We start from the raw sequence: 17,828 nt of genomic DNA, 5'->3' as shown, positions 1-17,828 counted from the left end.
GGCTAATGAGCTCCAGATTTGGCTGCTCTGGGATGTGCCAGGCTTTGCCTGGCTGCTTGTTTTGTTTTGTTTTGTTATTAATTTTTGGCTCCTTCTGAGGGAAAGCAGCTTCTTTTTGTCTGTGTAATAAATGGGGACAGCTGCACATGGAGGCAGTGCCCTTCCAGGTTCTGAAGATTTATCCAAAAGTGCTGGAGGTTCTTGCAGTTCCTTCTGGAGGTGGGAGTGAAACTCTGCTGGAATCTCTTGCCAACTTTGATGTTACCTTAGTGGGGATTCTACCTTTGGCTCTGTATGGACAGGAAGGAAATGGCAATTATTTTTTCAGACAGATCTCCTTGTAGAGATGAAAGTTTCTGATTTTCAATTTTTTAAATTTTCAATTAATTTACTTTTCTCCTTTGACAATTGCACTTTTTGCCACTCTGTGTTTTTACCAAGTTTTGTTTTTCTTCCTCTCTCCAAGCTTTGCTCCACCAGAACTTCCCAGCCCATGCAGAGCATCTCTACTTTATAATTACTTTACATTTCTTTATGGCTTCTCTTTAGGCAGGGGAATTGCATAAGTTAATGTGAATAATACTAATTATTTGGAATCTGTCAGTGCATGACTGATGATGAATTATGCAGACACTGCTCTGCTGCTGGATGCAGTTGTTGGAGATTTTTGCCTTTTTCTCCTCATCACCTGCCTTGAAGTATTGTGACATTGGATGACACAGATAAACCTGGGTTCTGTAATTAAGGTTTATTTTAATGATCCTGGAAAATACACCATTTTCTATGTTCTCATGGTTTAAATGTGCTTTAATTAGTCCTCCAGTTTTCCTTTCTGCTCAGTCCTCTGCTGACATTTCTCCAAAGGAATAACAGGATAAATATTCTCCACAGGAATATCAGTAGGATAAAGATTCTGAATGCCCCACACTAGCATGTTTAGGTTTTCATATTAATGATGATAATTTTGTGCATTAGGTCAATGAATTTTTCCCATCTATCTGTGGAAGGCCTGGCAAATACCACTGAGGAGGGAAGTGCCTAGGGATTTGACTTTTCTAATAGAATTCACTTTATTTTCCATAAGCATTGGGGTGATTGGGATTTTTTCCACTCCTACTTCCATAAAACAAGCTTTAATTCTCCTTGTATAGGCTTTTGCAGCTGCAAAAAAAAAAAAAAAAAAAAAGAAATTTGATGAAAGCAGTGACTGAAACCATGGGTTCCTCACCCCCTCACTGCACACTCTGCCCAGAATCCATGGAATATGTCCAGGAAAAGCTCTGCTGAGGTGGGATCTTCATTTCCCCCACAGTTTGTCAGGCTAAGGAAAAGTCATTTATGAGTGGTGGGTGAGGAATTTATGAATATTCAGCTCATCTGTCTGAGCTGACACCGAGCTCAGAGAGCCCTGTGCACAACTGTCCAAACAGATATCTGCAGACTGGATCCCCTTCAGACAGCAAAACTTAAGAACTTAATATTTGGGGGGTTTTTGGTTTGGTTTGGGTTTTTTTAGTTGTTTGTTTTATTTTCCCTCCTCTCCCCTCCCTCTTTTCCCCCCCCCCTGTGGCTGTTTAATATTAAAGTGCTGCATCTTGTGGTAGGGAAATCAGCAGGGATGCTCCAGCTCAGAGGGGCTGTTAATTATCAGCAGAACAGGTTCCCAAAACCCTCTCAGGAGCAGCACCTTGGATGGGCTGAGGCTGCCCAGGTTTTTTCCAGGGTGGAAAACTCAGCCTCATATTCAGAGCTGGTTCCTGGAAAAGGAGGGCATGGGAATCCAGCTCTTCCCCAGAAGGAAAGGTTGGAAGGATGCTCTTGCAGCTCCAGAAAGGTGATTTTATTCTGTCTTCGATTTAGAAATAAATGTGAATATATCTGTGGTTTAGCCAGCTTTCTCAGTGTTTGGGTGTAGCAATGGTGCATTTCCAGCTGGGGTTTTCTTCCTCACATGCAGGTGAAAAGGGTGTTGGAAAGGACTAGGGAAAAAAAAAAAAAAAATCTGTTTGTTGATTTTTCCTACAGGAGAATCCTTTGAAATTTAGCAACTCAGCTTCCCAAAGTCACAATTCCCATTCAGGGATGATGTCTGTTGCAGTAAAAACCACCTTGGTGTTTCCAGAACATAACAAAATCAAAATGTATTTATTGACTGTATGGCTTGAATTCAAAGACCTTTAAATGAGAGAAAAAGAAAGAAAGAAAGTGGCCAATTTTCCCAGCAGAAACATTTATAGTGGGAAGAAATAGTTTGAAAAATTTAATTTTTTAGCTTGAGGCCAAACAGAGCAATCACATATAGGATGAATCAGATGGATTCCATGTTCAGAATGCTGGGAAATCTGCTTTGAAGCATTAATCAACACTTTCATGTTCTGATTTTTAGCTTTGTAATTACAATCATGCAGTATTTACCAAGTGTGAATACTTGTGTTGCAGGGATTTGTTATCAAATTGGATGTGGGGCTTAATTTAGATTAAATTCAGGAGCACTGTGTCTGGAAATCAGTCAGTACTTTGTGCCTTGTAGGCAAAAAAGTGCAGAGGAAGAACGTGAGAAGGAGGAGAGGAGATAAACACCCCAACTGCAGAGACAACAATACACTGATTTTTCTCTTTTAATTAAAAAGAAAGATTCAGGTATGAGAATAGAAAAAAAAATCAGCTTGTTGTAAATTCATTGCACGTCAGGGGTGCACTAAATACTCCAAGCAGAGTCCTGTGGAAGCTGGGTTTAGGAACTGATAATTGTGAGGCTGAGCCTAAGTAATAAGCATGAAATATTAATTAGGCTCCTGGTATCTTGTGAAATAAAGGTGCTTAAGAAATGAAATGGAACCCAGATTTAGATGAAACATTTCAAACTATTTTGTGCAATAAGCTAACACAAATATTGACTCTCTGGTTCATTAATGCAAATAAATTAAATTATTAGGGATTAGTGACTGGTTTAAACTGGAGAGAACCCAAAGCAGAAAGGTTGAACCTTTTCCCTGCTCACCCCTGGCACTTGGGATAAGCAGCAGTTGTGTCTCCTGCACTGGAGCACTGCTGCTCTCCAGGGAAGTCTTTGGTCAAATTAATCCCTAATCTTTGGTAATGTGCTCTCCAGAGGCTCCTGGGGCTAAATGCTCTGATCAGTAATAGGATGTGCAAAGCAGATCTGCTCTGCCAGGGCCTGGACATAATAAATGAGTGAGTGGCAGCAGGAAAGCTGAAACCTCGACTGGTAAAAGTGTTCCCTGAAATTCAGATGTGAAACTCAGATGTTCCCTCAAATTCAGAACTGAAACTCAGATGTTCCCTGAAATTCAGAACTGAAACTCAGATGTTCCCTGAGACGTGAAACTCAGGTGTTCTCTGAAATTCAGACGTGTCACAAAGCTTGGGTGTCCCCACTGGTGAGTCCTGCATTCTCCAGGGATGGAGGAGCTTTGGTTTGTTTTGTGTTTTGTTTTGTTTTGTCTGGGTCCTGCGATGAGAGAGGGAAAAGCACCCAAGGAGTGAGGAACAGGGAGGGTTTTGACTGCCTGGGGGAGGAATTGGAGGGATGTTTTTCATCCTCACATGGGATCATCACCTTATCAGTGGCACTACGTATGAATGGCTTGTTTCTTTTCTCTTTTGCTTTTACTTAGAGTTAGGATTGAATGTATGAGAGATGGATTTTTGTGTTCAGACTTAGTTCTTTATTAATTTTTATTTATAGTGCAGAGAGTTCTGTAGTACTTCTAGCTAACAAACTAAAAGCAAGAAAATGTTGGGATATTTTGCTAGTTACAAGGTCTTTTAAAGCTTAACTAACTTAAAGTTAACATTTATATTATTTATACTTTTGACTTAATAACTAAACACTTGTGACTTGCACTGTAGTGCTTTTTATTTAACTAAAAACTATTATTGAAATTATGAAGAAGAGGAACAAAGAGGAAGAAGTTACTGCCCAAGAACTTTCATTTTGTTTTATATCTATCACTACATCTTAAAACCCTAAATTCCAAACTTTTCACTGTGTGATACTACACACTTTTATTCCAACTACACTTTATCCAACTTTATCACTCAAATTTGGAAGCCTTCTCTAGAGCCTTTCGTCAAAAACATTGTTCTTTTAGAAATCAGTGCCAAAAAGCACAAAAAGTTCAAAACTTCTAAGCTTCAAAGTTTCAGCAAGTGAGTGGTGCCAGGGAGGGGACCCTGCCCGGAGAAGAGGATCAGTGGGGCTCTATCCTGCCTGTCAGATCCCTTCCAGGGGCAGGAATCACTGGGACAGCTCTGCCTTGTGTCCCTGTCCCTGACTGCTCCAGCAAGGACAATCCTGGATTTGATCCCTGTTTGATTGCAGGAGCTTTGTGGCTCCTGTCAGTCCCCTCCAGACTGGAGCTGTGGCTGCAGCTCCTCTGTGTGTCCTCCCCAGAGCCCTGGAAGCAGCAGAGTGGCAGTGGCTGTCACTGGTGTCCCCTGGTGTCCCCTCAGAGAGGCTGGCAGTGCCCACAGAGGAGCAGATGGTGTGCCCTGCTCAGGTCTTCCAAAATGTGGAGTTCCACCCATCTCACCTTGCCGAATACCCTGGGCACTCACTCTCATTGCCTGGGGTTTGCCCAGTTAAATTTGGGATTTTTTACAGGATCACAGGTGCTGTCAAGTCTCTTAAACGTCCCTGTCACACTTCTGAGCTGGTACAAGGCTGAATCAAGCATCCTTTTGTTTGTAATTAAAAGCCTGAATTTCCTGGAAATTTTGGAACACATAAGGCTTAAATAGCACCTTAAGGCTATGATTTGATGTACTGTTATTAGAACAGACCTGTGTATCCGTGGGAATTCCAGGATTACATTAATTGCACACAGGTTCCATCCTGAGAACGGTGTGAACACGAGCAGGTGTCCCAAGGAAGGAAGAGAAGGTGCATCATGGCACAGAAAACTTCAGTAAGGTCATAGGTAAAGTCTATCAAAGCTGGAATTTGAATTTCTGCCTCCTGTCCAAGACCGTGTCCTCAATTAAAGACACCACGGTGATTTGGGAAAGGGAAGGGCTGCAGTGACAGGGTCACATTTGATGTTTGTAATCCACATTATCCTGCCCTGAGCTCCTGTTCTGCCTTCACAAACTTCTCACAGAGTGCAGAGAGGTTCTGCTTTGTGCCAGAGTCCAAGTCCAGTCCTGCCTTGGTCCTCTGCTGCCCACTCCTGCCTTGGTTTTGGTCCAGCAATTTTCCTTGTGCACCACAGATATCATTAAGGACCACTGGCCCAATTTCTTGTTTCATTATGGATGACAAAATAAAACATTAATAGGTTTTTTAATATGAACTGGGAGTTAAATATTCATTATTTCTTATTACTTCAGTGTCACTAAGCCTTTGATGTGCTGGAACTCAAAATCTCTTCTCCCTGCTCTCCCCTTGTCCCCTTTCAGCTGCTGGGGGTGAAGGGCTTTGCCTGTGGCTCATTCCAGAGCTGTCCCTGCCCGTGCTGATGGATGGGATCTGGGATGCATCCTGAGCACAGCCTGGCTCCTGGGGGAGCTTCAGGGCTCCTTTGTCCCTAAAGCCAGGCCACTTGTCTGTCACTGTGTCAGTGTCACAGAATCCTGGAATGGTTTGGGTTGGAAGGACCTTAAATCCCACCCAGTGCCACCCCTGCCATGGCAGGGACACCTCCCACTGTCCCAGGCTGCTCCAAACCCCATCCAACCTGGGCTGTGTTTAAAATTAATGGAATATTGAGGAATGGCTGTGTTAGGAGGGAACAGAGAGGCACTGAGAGTGCCAGGGGGGTTTGGCATGGCAGGAGGGAGCAGGGAGGGGATGTCATGTCCATGATAAAACAGCAGCCAAGGCCAGAGGGATGGCTTTGAATTTTGTTTCTTCGAGCTGTTTATATCCTCCCTTTCACCTTCAGAGCCCCATTGTGAGTCTGGATTGTTGACTTACTCCTCTATAATTCCAAATCACTTTTCATGCAACTTTCTATCCTGAATTTTCCCCTTCAGATTTAATATTTTTTTTTGAGCTGTGATGTGCTCATACAATCACAGAATTATTTCGGTTATGGGGGATCTAAAGAGAATCTGTTTCCACTCCCATCCATGGGCAGGGACAACTCCCACTGTCCCAGGCTGCTCCAAGCCCAACCTGGCCTTGGACATTTCCAGAGATCCAGGGGCAGCCACAGCTGCTCTGGGCAACCTCAGAGCCTCCCCACCCTCTGAGTAAAGAATATTTTTCTTAATATTTAATCTAGCCCTGCTCTTTCTCAGTTTGAATCCATCCCCCTTGTGCTGTCCCCACATGCTCTTGCAAATAATCCCATTTGTTCCTAAGTGAATGTGTTCAAATGTTGACTGCCTGCTGTCCTTTAATACCAAATATTTTCCAGAAAAATGGCAATTGAATTCCATAGGAATTTCTGTGGCACTTTCCCCAGAATAGGAGCAGAATCTCTACAACTCTGTGTGTGAAGTATTTGTGTCTTACCCTTACTCAGAGTTTGGTTCACACCAAGATACCACAATTATCAGTTGTGTAACTCCCTGAGGGTGTGATCTTAGTTCTGCTGAGGGAAATAAGCAGCAATTTGAAAATTAGTATTGAAAAGGGTTTTTTTAAGATGGAGAGAAGTTGTAAAGGTTGATTTTATTTATTAAGTATAACCATTAATTATAAGTATTGTGTATGGTGGCCTGTTCTTATGGATTCTTGTCATGGAAGTTGCATCCTATGGGTCTGGACATTTTCATGTCCAAAGTTCTTCATGGGCAGGTTAAAGAGAATTCTTTATCAGAGACATGATCTCCCCTGAAAGAAACTGCACATTCTGCTTTCTGTGTGATTAAATATTTTGCAAAATGATTTAATTTAAAGGTTAATTTGAAAGCAAACTGCTGGGTTTGTGCAAAGGCAGGTGTGCAGTGCAGCAGACACCTGGGGAGGTGATTGCTGTTCTCTGCTGGACTGGAGAAGTTGAACAGGTGATAGAATGAAAGATATTTTCATTTCATACAAAAAAAACCCCCAAAAAACCTTCCACAGAAGCCCAGATTTCTGACACAAATGCTGATTTCTCACTCCTGGATGTTGTGTTTACAACCAGGAGCAGGGCAGGGGTGAATTCAGGGTTTAGGGAGGAGCTGGAGTAGCACCAATCCCAGGGCCAAACTCCAGCACTTGATGAAAAAAATAATACAATCAATTAATAGATAATCAAGTGTTAATAATTGAAATGAACTTGGCAATGAGTGTTTTTAATATTTAAACATTTTTCTGATAGATGGAAATGAATCACAGTATTGCCTGTCTGTCTGGAGGGATGCTGGGATCTGAAACCCACTCGAACATCAACTGATGTTTTGTGCTTCAGAAGAGGTTCAAAATGTATTTCCAGTGTGTCAGCTCCATTTTTACAAGCATTCAGGGAAAAGAGCATCAATATCTGCAATGAAATACATTTTAAAGGAGTTGGGATTTGCTTTTGGTATTTATTTGGTTTTTTTTTGTTTGTTTGTTTGTTGGTTTGGTAGGGTTTTTTGTTTGTTTTGTTTTGTTTTTTGGTTTTTTTGGCTTTTTGGTCTTTTTTGTTTGTTTGTTTTGGGGTTTTTTTGTTGTTGTTGATGTTATTGTTATTTGTTTGGGGTTTTTTTAGTTTTTTTTTTGTTTGTTTGTTTATTTTGTTTTTTGGGTATTCAGAGGATGTTGCTTTATATTTCTGCTTCAGGTGACAGGGCAGCAGCAGAGCCTGTCCTTGGCTGTGACCCCAGGAGATTTTGGGGTGCCCTGGCCATGCTCCAGCTCTGCTGGGCCAGTCTCAGGTGCTGATCCCTGGCATGGATCATGGAATATTTTTCCAGCTGCTCTGGCTGTTTGTGTCAGGATGAGCCAGGCTGGCTGTGACACTGAAATCTGAAAGGAGAGAAAAGCAAACCTGCATGGAGTTGCTGCTTCAGGTGTAGGAACAGAATAGTTGAAAGATGAATTTCCAAAATGATGACTCCTGATTATTCCAGCCATTTCTCCAAAGGCTCTTCAGCACATGTTCATTTGAAATTAGTTTTCTTGCAGTATTTCAGTTCTATAAATTGCTTCAACTAACACTGCAAAAAAAAAAACCTGGAAGATTGGAATTTTGTTATGTATTTTATTCATCAAACCTGAATGCAGGTGTTAGAATTCCTCAGTGGTCTGGATTTTTTCCTAAGGGCAATGAAACTTTGGAAAATTCAATAGGTACCAAAATTCAATAGGTCACCAAAGGAAGCAGAGCATAAACTACACGAGATTTTATCTTAGATTCTGGATTTATGCATGCATGACTTTTCCAGATAATTTCAACCTCATAAATTCATAGCCATTAATATATTTCAGTCTTGAAACTCAAAGATTTTCCAGCTCCTTATGAAAACCTGTTTCTGTTATCCTTTTCCCAGTTCACCTTTCAACTCTAAATGCAATAATTTATTGGCAGCACTTTTGCAGTAGTTGCTGCTTTATTCAGTGGCTCTGCAAAAAGGGCTGGGATAAAAATTTGGACTCAGGAGAGAATCCAGAGGTTTTTGTCCACCTCATGGAGAGGAGCTCTACACTCCTTCTTGGAGAGTTGCTCTTGAAGACATTTATAGGAAGAGGTGGTTGAAATGGCTTGGAAATGAGGAGTGTGGCAAATGGGGAAGGGATCTGAATCTCTGGAAAATTATGAAATGGTACCCAGTTTTGTGTTCCTTGCTTTCCCTCCTGACCTGTTTTAATCTTGTTTTAATTTTGTTTTAATTTGGTTTTTTTTTGGTTGGGGGGATGCGTGGTAGTGGAAGCGAGTGTTTGACAGAACAATAAACCGTGTAATGACAGTGATTAACATTCACAAAAGGTAATTCAGGGGGGAAAAAGCTCAGCAAGTCTAATAAACGCTTCCACAGGACGATCTGCCTCTCAGGTTCTTGAGGGGAAATACACAAACCACAAAAATAAAACCCAAAACTCACTCTGGGGTTTTCAAATTACCCCCGCAGATTGGGCTCACGGATTACTGGGGGCATGAATGTGAGCAGAGCATCCAAAGCCCTGGAAATGTCGGTGCCCATCACGGCAGATACCCCGGAGGACTCCGGGCTCTGCAGGGAACAGTTCCTGCAGGGATTGGGGACTTTGTGCCCTGCTCTGGGCTCCAGCTGCTCAGTCCCAAGGTTTGAAATGAGCTGTGCTGAGTGAAAGCCCTGAAATTGGGAGTGAAATAGAAATTAGGGAATGTTTCCTGTGCTCTGCAGAAGGCAGAGCTGCACTGGGGGGCTGGATGGGATCTGATGCTCAGACAGTTTTAGCAGGACTGGCTTGTACAAAGTCACCTCTGATTGTCTGCTCTGGCCATGGCATCTGTCACAGCTGCTCTGTCTGCTGGCCATCAATGTCCTTTGGGCAGATTTATGTCACACCCCATCCCTGCACCGTGACCAATATCATAGGAAACAATGAAGAAAGCAGATGCATATTATCTCTTAATTCTTATTACTTTATTGCCAGCTATAAATAATTTCTCTTTTCAGCCCCTCCAAAACCAGGTTCCTATTTGTTTTCTTTTTTTCCTTTTCTTGTTGTTACTCTAATGGGCTGTCTCAGCTCCACAGCCATCAGAAATCTTGGCTTGATGAGGCTGCTATGAAACATTTAAAGATTTAAATTATAAACTCAGAGGGAGAAAACCAGTGATGCATGATTAGTTGAAAGTTTTAAACATAATAGTCGTATTTTTCATATGCATGTACAGAAATGGCTTATGTCAACTGTAATGTGATTTTTAATACATATTAATAGAGTCTGTTGCAATGTGGATGGTTTGAACACCTTTTGGCAGATGGCTGTGGTATTAGAGAATGCACAGTATAAATTAGTCATTTAGGGAAGGAAAACAATGCTGGGGTGCTAACATTGACTCTGCTCAGAGATGCAGTTCCAGCACATCACTCCTGCAACCAGAAAGATTAGAAGCAGGATTAAATTTGCCAGGGAAATGAAATAAATGAACAGGTAAATTCGTGAGTCAGAAAGGAGCTCACTGTTGTTACAGCTTGTTCACATCCCTGCTGTGTCTCCATCTTTTAGCTCCTGTCCCTGTAGAGGTCAGAAGGTGCAAAGCCAAGGCTGGGGCTGATTTCATCCCTGGGAGGGTTGGGGTGGAGCAACATCCCCCACCCAGAGCCCCGAGGCTGTGAGCTTCAGGTGTGTTGGATGTAGGGATGGAGCAGCTCTGCTGTGAGGGAAGGTTGGGAGAATTGGGATTGCTCAGCCTGGAGAAGGCTTTGGGATGCCCTAACTGGAGCCTAAATGGGCTCCAAGAGAGATGGAGAGGGGCTTTTGCAAGGACCTGAAGCAGCAGGAATTACTTCAGACTGAAAGAGAGGAGGTTTAGATGGGACATTAGGAAAAAATTCTTCCTGGGCAGGTCCTGGCACAGGGTGCCCAGAGCAGCAGTGGCTGCCCCTGGATCCATGGAAGTGTCCAAGGCCAGGTTGGACATTGGGGCTGGACCCTGGGACAGTGGGAGGTGTCCCTGCCATGGCAGGGGGTCAAACAAGATGGATTTTAAGGTCCCTCCCAGCCCAAACCCTTCTGTGATTCTCTGTGGAAGGACAGTAACCACTGACTTAAAACTGATGTAAGGCATGAAAGAAGTTGATAGCTGAGCATTGTCTCCTTTTTGTTTTGTGCTGTTCAGAAAACAGAATTAGCCAGTGATGAATCCCCGAGTCCTGTAAGTGTATTCCACTTTCCAGGTAGTGGCCTGACAAATGGCAGGGATTTTGTAGGAAATCACTTTAGCAAATGCTAAAGGGCACTCATCTCTGAGCCAGAGTGCAGCAGCTGCTTGGGCAATTTATTGCTGTGCTCAAATTCTAAATCGAGGAGCTTGTTTTGTAATCACTGTGCCTGGTAACCCTGGCATGGCTGGGGGAGCCTGGAAAGAGATCTTTAAAAGCAATCTGCATTTTCTCCCTTGGAAATCTTGGGAGCCATTCTCATTCCTTGAGTTTCCAACAGGAGAGGCAGTAGCTTTTGGCTCCTGCTGGACCAGGATGATTGTCAGGGCGCTTAATGAGCTTTGTGCAGAGCGAGCGCTGTCGGAACATATGTGTGCAGTGAGAGCCTGGCTGTGCTGGCTGGGCACGCTGCTCCACAGGCAGCCTGCCTCTCCTGAGCCTTGCAGCATCTCAGGGTTCCCAGACACCCATCTGGAATTAGGGCTGATCACGGAGCTCATCCCTTGGAACGCTGCTCCGTGGCAAAGCCAAAGTGGAAACGAATTCTAGGGCGGATCACAAAGCGTGAGCAAACTGCCTGTGTTTACTGCACAGGGCTGTGCTTTCTCTGGGAAGAGAACTGTGCTGCAGACCTTTGAAAAGGAGCTTTGTGAGGTGAGCTGGTGGCTGATGTGAGTGCACAATAACAGGCTGACAGGTTTGCACTGTGCTCTGACACGTCGTGTCAGGGCTGCTGGAGATGGAGCCCAGCTCTTTGCTGGAGGTGCAGCAATTGCAGATGGAGTGATTTGTAATTTACTGAGCTGCTTGTTAATTCTGAGAGGTGATGAAATCTCCTGGGCATATAATTACTACAAATGTTTGCTTGACTCTACCACATAGCTTGACATTACACTCCACAAGTTGGTACCTCGCTGAAATTACGGCCTGGCTATAAAACGCCACTATTAGGCAGCAAAATATTAAAGAAGTATAGATGAGACTAAAGGCATTTTAAAAACGCTTTCTACGCCTTGGAGTTACAACCATTCATCCCATCTCCTGCTGATTACACACTTTGTAATAGCTATTGTTTCCACGGCTGGGGTTTAATTTTCCTCAGCACGTTGGCAGTGCTGGTGATCTCAATAACAATCCTCCCAGCAAGGCCAGCGGGGAGCAGCCTGACTGACAGATATTTGAAGCCCTTTTGTGGTTCAGGATTAGTGAAACGTTCCCAGACAAACCTGTTGGAGTGGGTGATACGTGGGATCCTGGCTCTGTCACCTGTAGGGGAGCAGGGGTGGCTTTGGGGTCAGGTTGGTGTCGTTCCTCCCTGCAGGTGACACTTCAGCCCGTGATCCCTGTGGAGCCTGGGGCAGAGGAAGTGCCAGATTTCCAATGAAATCAAAGCCACCCTCTCACTGCTCATGGCTGGATTGCTGCTCAGGGACTTTTCAATGACACAGGTCAGCCCCAGAGTGCAGGTATGTGTTTGATTTTGGGGTGTAGAGGTCACCAGCAGGTGCTGGATGAGGCTCTGGGATGTTCTGCAGCATCATTTCCATCTACACAGCAGTCTCAGAATCACTGAGCTTGGAAAAGCCCTCCAGGATCATCGAGTCCAGGCTGTGCCATCCCCATCCCCACCTTGTCCCCAGCCCAGAGCTCTGAATGCCACCTCCAGGTGACACCTGCAGGGATGGGGACTCCAAACCTCCCTTGGCAACCCCTGCCAATGCTTCTCCAGCAGGTCTAACAGCAGATGAGCCACACTTTGCATCTGGAGTCCTGGATTATCCCTTTGGACAGGGAGAAGTGGTGCTAGAGACAACATCCAGCTCCTGGGATGGTTCCTCCTCACCTGCAGATTCCTTTCAGCAGCCCTGGAGCTGATTTTGCAGTGAGAGCCACTCCCAGACGCTTGGGATGCCCAGACTTGTCCTGGATTATAGAAGCTTTTAAAGTATTTGTTGAAAACCCTGATTTCTCTGAGTGTGACAGTGGTGCCCAACAAGCACATGTGAACCCATTTAAACATCAGCCAAGCTGAGAATGAAAACAGCTTTCACTCTAATAAAGCCAAAGTTGCAAAATTAGAAATGCTGTTATTACAAAAGAAAAGCAGACAAAATTAGCAAACAGAAACTTCACGTGCACCTGGATTAGGAGCTGCTGAAGGCGTTACCTCCAAAGGAGGAATCTTGTTTGTCTTTGCTTTGGTGAGTTCAGCCTGACAGTGCTCGGATTTTGGAGAGGTCTCTTGGGGGTGGAAGCTCACCTGGAAATTTCACTCTTTATTTTTTCATTTTCTGGCTGCTCCATAATGTGAGAGGTATTTTAGAGCAGCTCTCAGGCTTCCCTGATTCCTGCACTGATTTGAGGGATCTGTTTATGTTTTTATTTACCTGCCTAGTGCCCAGGAGAGTGCCAGTGACCTTGGTTTGTGGTGTATGGATCTGAGGGAAGCAGGGGGAATGGGGACACTGCTGATTTTTGTTTCTCTCAGGAAACACACAGCATTGCAGTTCTTTGGTGATGTTTATAAGCATGTAAGTCATGTTAATAAATCCCCCCAAGAAAGATTTTCCTGAGATAGGTAGCAGAGAGTGGCCCCAGCCCTGTTTCTCTTCACCAGTTGCTTCTGTTACTGGAAAGGCAGTGGATGTGGTGCATGAGTGGAATTTGACAGGTTTCCCATGGAAACAGAAGATCAGATTTTTATTTCTTCTTTGCCAGTGAAGCTGATGTCAGTCAGGAGCATCTGTGCTGTCCTCAGAGGATACAGCCCAGTGCAGATTGGAGTGAGGGAGGGCTGAATCCTCCTGTGCCCATGTACTGAATAGTTTGTAGTATTTTCTGCCTTAATGTATCTTATTTATATATATTTTAAAAGATTGCTTGGTGATATGATACTAGTATTTCTTTTTGAAATAAATCCCCGCTGTGTCTCCAGCCTGGGGAGTTCAGGCAGGTTTGAAATACTCTCAAATGCAGATTTTGCTGCTTTGCTCTCTGATCCCCCCAGACTGCCATTGCCACTGCAGGTCCCCAGTTCCCTGCTCAGGGCTTTGAGACCCAGACTCTTTCATTTCTTCCCCGGTGCTGTTCCAGCCTCACAAATCCTCCTGAGTCCCTGTGCTGCCTGTGTCTGCACAGCACTGATCCCAGCTCAGCTGCATTCCCAGATTTTGCCAGAACCATCCCTCTCCCAGGATCATGGATCACTCATGGATGTGGAGCAGCAGCTGCTGTGAGGTCCCAGCCTCGTTTGGTGCCTGCTCTCATTTCCTTCTGTGCTCCTCTTGCTGCCTCCTTTTTCCTGAAACCTCCCTCTCTCCATCTCCATTTCACACTCCAGATCCTGTGCTCTCTGTGCTGCTGCTCCTCCTCAGCACTTTCATCCCTTCAGCCTCATGGAATCGTGGAGGGGTTTTGGGTTGGAAGGGATTTAAAAGCTCACCCACCCCTGCCATGGCAGGGACACCTCCCACTGTCCCAGGCTGCTCCAAGCCCCAATGTCCAACCTGGCCTTGGGCACTGCCAGGGATCCAGGGGCAGCCACAGCTGCTCTGGGCACCCTGTGCCAGCCCTGCCCACCCTCACATCCCTTTCTGCTTCCTCATTTTTGCATGGAGGGGGACCCTGAGTGTCTGTACCAGCTGTTGAAACAGCTTTGCTCAAAATGCATTGCATTTTTTGTTCCCCTTTTCTACCTCCAGTGCCAAACTGGCTCCAATGAAGAGTTGTGTTGGGGTTTTTTTTCACACTAAATTGGCTCTGCTGTTTGCAGTATGGAAATGGGTGAGAATCTCAGTCACACCTGGACCAGGTAACAATGAGTCAAGGCACATCTGCTTTATGAAACATCAGCTGGAGCTTTTCCCCAAGCTAGTCAAGCCTTTACTGGCATTGGGTCAAGGCAGTTGCCTTTAATGCTGTTCCTAGGGTTACCTGCTGGGAGGAACAGAGGCAACAATTCTGTGCACACCAGTGGCAGAGTAAACCCAATGCTTCCCTGATCCTGGCTGGGAAATACCATAAAGCATCCCAGAGGCATTGCTGGACCTGGCTGCTGACTAGGAAGAAATTCTGAGAGCAACAAATGTGTAAGAAACCTGTTTGAAATCTGTATTTCTCAAGAATTCTCTCATTCACGTCATGAAACTCAGCTCCATTTCCTGCCTCTGTGTGAACCTGCTTAGTATGGGTTGTGATATCATTTACCTGATCTACTCCTCTGTAATTGGTGGGAGAGAAGGGGAAAAAACCCCCAAAAATCTCTTTATGAAGTGCTCTGCCAATTTACCATGCCATAAAAGAGATATGCCATAGTTAGTACTAACACCTAATTATGTAAATGACATAATTTAATAATCATTATTAAATCCCAGCCAGCTTTATTTCTTTTCCTTATTGTTGATGGTTGTCCTTGATAGGAAAATGTCGTGATGCCTATCATAAAAATTAATTTTTGTGGGGATTTCACACCATTGCAGGGGCTTGGAGTGCAGGAGGCCTCGCGGGTGAAGGCGGAGGCTGATTCCCCTTATCTTTGCAAGAGCAAATGTTGTCCACAAGGAGAGCAGGGAGGGGAGAGAAAACTCTCACAGCAGCAAATATTTAATTAAAAAAAAGCTGCTTGGGCCAACTAGTTGTGGCAGCAGCTGCTTAAACAGAGATCTGTCCTCTAAATAACTTCAGCTAAATAAAGGGAGGAAAATGAGAGTGGAGGGGGAATCTCCAAGGGCTTGTGCTGTAATTGCACGAGTGGGTTTCATTTTTACATTTTGGTGTCTTCAGTAGCCATGAGCTCCTTCTCTGCCTGTCTGGAAAAGCAGAATGATTCAAGCTCTGGGAGCTCTACAGAGAGGAGAGGGTCAAGAAAGGCAATGCATCACCTGCTGCCTGAATCTGAGGTGTACAGGGTCTCATGGGGAAGGGTTTTCTGGCACATAGAATAAACCAGAGTTTGCTAGGTACAGAATTAGCTCTTTTCTAGCTTCAGGGAGCCTTTCAGGTTTCCAGAAAGGGAACCTCGTGCCAGGGAGCTGCCCCAGCCCTGAGGAGTTTTCTGCATTTAATATCAGACTCCTGGGAGCTCCCTTTGCACCTTCTGGATCTGCCACGTTGTGACCTGCACTTCTAAAGGGCTCATGGCATTCATTTAGCATGAAATGTTCTTTATAATAACACAGTCCCATTTTTTAGGGAGAACCTCAGAGCATCCCAGGCTCCCAGCAGCAGTTCCATAGTAAATGTTGTTTATTTGGGTTGGGATAAAGGAATGTGAGGTGTCCATGCATGGGCTGTGTCAGGAGAGCTCTTTGGAATGCTCAGATCCATAAGGAGTAAATCCATGAGTCTCTTCCATGCTCTGGGGATATTTCCAGGCTCAGGGCTGCAGGGAAGCATCAAGGAGCAGAAGTTAAGTCAGAGGTATTTGAGAGACAAGTGTATGAAAGCCTTGTGCATAACTGACTCCTCTCTGTGATATTTTTAGGGTTTTTTTAGCCACTTTCTGGTTTGTCTTTATAAGGAACATTATTCGTTTTTATGAGATAATGATTAGAGGTCATTAGGTTTATCCATGATGTGACACAAATGAGATATAAACAATCTGACCAACGATACTGACAATTTCTTCTTTGATTTTTCTTTTTTTTTTAGAAGCAAGCAGAGCAATAACTGTGATGCTGTAGAGGCTCTGGATGGAGTCTGTAATGCAGTTTCCATGCATGTGGCATGGGAAGCATTTCTCCCACTGTGCAAATCATTGATGAGAGCAACACTTCTGCAGGGGGGCTGGGGAGTAAAAGCCACCCTTGTTCTGAAGAACTTGGACAGAATGGGTGGTGAAATCCTGGTTCTGCCTGCTTGATATTCAATGTGAAAATTCCCCTTGCAGCTGTACATAACTTTAGCAGATTTTAATTCTTCAGGCAGAACTTTCCACTCCTGATATTTGCTTGCTGTACTTCTAATTTGATTTTATTTACTTTAATTTCCACCAAGGTGGAGAGGAGTTTTTTTTCCAAAATTGGGGGATGGTGGGTTTGTGCTCAGTGTTCAGAAAGTCACATCATGGGGAGCCAGCAGCAGCTCCAGCTTTTGAAACAAAGAGTTCATATTTGGTGGTGGGGTTTAGGTGATTTTGCTGTTACCATGGAAAGCAAAAACCAAAACTAAAGGGAAAGCAGGCACCTAAATTGCCCTCTAGTTATTGGGCACTTCCTCTGGGTTGTTTCTAAACCTTTTGTGTATCCTTGGGAGATACTTTACCAACCAGGGGGCTGAGGGAATAGATTTAGTTTTGCCCAATTTCCTTCAAAACATTTTTCCCTGGGTACTGAGTAAGCAGGTAAATCATATTTTCCCAAGGCTTTTAGGCTGCTTGAACAGCGTGTTTTTACTTTTTGTGTTGCTTCCTCATTGTTTTCTGCTCAGGCACCTAGCTGGAGTCAAATTGCTTCTCTAAAGATCAGCTGTGCCTTAAAATACACCCCAGGCTTGTGATGTGCCTGATGAAACATCTCCTGTGATCACCTGAAGGCTCTGCAGCCCCTGGCAGTGCTTCTCTGCATCCTGCCAGTGCTGGAAGGGATGGATGATGGATGTGGATCCCGAGGAGAGAGAAGCAGAATTACAGAGTCTCTTTCCTTTCTTTCACAGCTGCAGTAGATAGATTCAATGTATTGTCAGCCAGCTGTCTTCAGTGTGGTTGATGGATGTTTTGATTTAGTGCCTTGGAAAAAAAAAAAAAAAAGGTATTAATGGAGAAAAGCAACTGTTGCAGCTAGAAAATCATTGGGATTTAGAGTGTTTTGAATGATGCTTTTTCTTTACAATGGTAAAACTACCAGAGCAAGTGCAGAAAATTGCTGCTGTGCTCAGAAATAATCCTCACCTTATCAACAACTTGATTTCCCTGAAAGCTTTGCCAAAAAACATTTCCATTAACAGAAGCTATAGGAACAAAATGATGACCAGATAAATTGCAGCATTACGTTACTCAGGAGAATGTCTCAGGTTCTCCTGGTATGATTCTGAGCTCTTTCCTCCCTGGAGAGCCTGACAAAAATTTGTCCCATCTTCCTCAT

The 17,828-nt window shown here is 44.1% G+C and overlaps 1 protein-coding gene across 4 annotated transcripts in view; it reads left to right on the top strand.

Moving 5' to 3' along the window:
- The window catches only part of CHL1 (cell adhesion molecule L1 like), a 127,824-nt gene that overhangs the window by 45,217 nt on the left and 64,779 nt on the right, over nt 1–17,828 (top strand). The gene's annotated exons all lie outside the window — the stretch shown is intronic.

This window comes from Sturnus vulgaris, chromosome 11, assembly GCF_052056855.1.
Source record: "Sturnus vulgaris isolate bStuVul1 chromosome 11, bStuVul1.hap1, whole genome shotgun sequence".
Classification (NCBI taxonomy): Eukaryota; Metazoa; Chordata; class Aves; order Passeriformes; family Sturnidae; genus Sturnus; species Sturnus vulgaris.
Note: the sequence above shows the minus strand (reverse complement) of the source record. Positions and strands in the feature narration are given on the sequence as shown.